A 2,447-nucleotide genomic window follows, 5' to 3' on the forward strand; every position below is an offset into this window, starting at 1 on the left:
ATAGAAGGCTAGCTAAAATAAACTTACCTTGGACGAGGGTAAAGTTTAGTCAGTTCTTAGGGGAGAGTAATCCACAGCTTCTCGCCCTCTGAACATTCTCCCAGATATGTAGGTCTGGGAGAGTCTCCTCCTGTTCTTCGGAATCTGGAGGTAGACAAAGACAGTACGATACGATCTTGCATCGGGATGACTAACCGATAATGATCATAATCTGACAATTTTTCCGGCTTGAGGCACCGGAGTCAGATTAAAGACACATACTGAACTAAAGGCGTATGTGCAAAGCTTGTCGGAGTGTAGAGAGTCAAGCTGAGTTGACTCGTCACGTGGTGATGACAACAGCCATGTGCAAAACACTCACAACTTTATCGTCTATGTGGAAAAGGTTGCTAACAGCGCTCTCTATGAGAGGCCCTCGCATATAACTATACGAGGAAAAGGCGATAGAGTTGTTTGAATGTGGGGCAGGTTCATCGACAAGCTAAGTTGATCACATTCTTGTTGTGGCATCCTACTAGAATTGGTCACGGTCTGCACCAACTCTCCCCAAGTTGGCCAGACTTAAAACTAGAAATAAGGTTTGCAGCTATGTGAACCTAGAAACTGTAAAGGAGTTGAAAGAACTTAAAGGAATTGAAAGAGGCCTTGAGGTATATCCTCTTGGTAAAGACCCACAAAAGCTCACAAAAGTGGCTTCGAAGGGCAAAACTGGTTCATCCAAAACAATTGGAGAGCTTAAAGCAGAACCAATTCGAATGAAACACTATTGGTGAAACTTCATCATGAGAACGTCACAAGCTGATCACGCTCTATGATATGACTAGTATTATGTTGCTTCTAGTAGGCTAAGCGCAAGCCGAAACATCAACATGTGAAAGTCGTAGAATTTTGCGATCAAACTGTGGCTAGTACTTTGATGATGCTTGTAGCCAACCGAATTGGTTGAAAAGCCCAATAAGTAAGCTAACTTGGGAGAGCTTGTTGGAAACCAAATGCTACTAGATTGGTCCAAATACATCCTTCAACAGGGGATCACTTGGCTCGCTTTACGAAGAGGAGCACAGCTATATGTGTTAATTCGGTATGAATCGCAAGATTTGTTTACCGACCTCTCTAACGCAAAAGGCGGTCTCGGCTTCGGCTGTTGACTGCGTCCGATTCAGGGTTATATAACTCTCGATTGAACACATTGATGTTCTATTGTTGGTGCTTCCAATAAAATTGGAACACTTAAAGCAGAACCGATTCAAATAATAGCATTCTGATCAATGATTGCATTCCTTGATCAAGAACTGCTGGAGTCATTGTGATGGCGAATTTTCTTCATAAGAAAATTGCAAAGAGACGGAACTTAATGAGACTAGTATTATGTTGTTTCTAGTAAGCGGAAGCTGAAACAGCAACATGTGAAAATCAAGTTTTGTTCAATGATCTCGAGGCGATAAGTACTATGAAGCAACTAGTAGCCTAAGCATGACTCAGATTTGAGACAGTCAAAAAGACTGGCGAAACTTCTTCACATGAAAGTTACATAGAGAACTACAAATGTATACAGCGAGTATTATGTTGTTTCTAGTAGGCGAAAGCTGAAACATCAACATGTGAAAGTTGTCTGCAAACTGTAGAACGATATGTGATTAGTACTGTGCTGTTACTAGTAGCCAGTCTGACTGTAGAAGCCAAGACAAAGGGAAACTAATGCATCTGAAAAGGACAAGTTATGGAAAGGTATGCACGATAAGTATTATGTTGTTTCTAGTAAGCGGCAGCTGAAACATCAACATGTGAACGTCGTTGTGTACAGTAACCTAGAACTATATAGTCCTTAGTAACGTGCATTTACTAGTACCTGTAATTGGTATTCAGACTCAGGCAGTTTGGAATAGTTTGGCAAAGATGCACCAGAGAAAACTGGGATTTGATACAGAAATTGTTGAATACAAGTATTATGCTGCTTCTAGTAGGTTGAATCCGAAACATCAGCATGTGAAAATTGAAAACATTTCTGGTTCGAATTGTCACAAGTATTTGGTGATCTGAGTAGCCAAACTCACTACAACGCCAATTGAAGGCAAAAATTCTCAACGGGAAAAGCTATTCTCATTGAATGAGCTAACAAGACGAGTATTATGTTGCTTCTAGTAGGCGAAAGCCAAAACATCAACATGTGAAAGTCTTGCTGAACAAATTTAATGTTGTTGAGCTCAGTACCGTGTGAATTAGTAGCCATAATTGGCGAGCGAAAATTGAACTGGCGAAACTTCGTCTTTGGAAAATTGCAGATGCCGAGCACTTATTTTGCAACGAGTATTATGTTGACTGTAGTAAGCGAAAGCCGAAACAGCAACATGTGAAAGCTGTTGAAATTTGTGGTCATTTTGCAATAAGTACAAGGAGTGTAACTAGTAGCCAGGTCAAAATTTGGGATAAGAATGAGCAAAAATTCT

General features: G+C 40.5%; 1 pseudogene; it reads left to right on the forward strand.

The window, feature by feature from the left end:
* The first annotated feature begins 1,016 nt into the window (after positions 1 to 1,016).
* Positions 1,017 to 1,168, forward strand: LOC142358328 (5.8S ribosomal RNA; annotated as a pseudogene).
* The last annotated feature ends 1,279 nt before the right edge of the window (positions 1,169 to 2,447 follow it).

The sequence above is a fragment of the Convolutriloba macropyga genome, unplaced genomic scaffold, assembly GCF_964194025.1.
Source record: "Convolutriloba macropyga unplaced genomic scaffold, txConMacr16.3 SCAFFOLD_5811, whole genome shotgun sequence".
NCBI classification, from domain to species: domain Eukaryota; kingdom Metazoa; phylum Xenacoelomorpha; order Acoela; family Convolutidae; genus Convolutriloba; species Convolutriloba macropyga.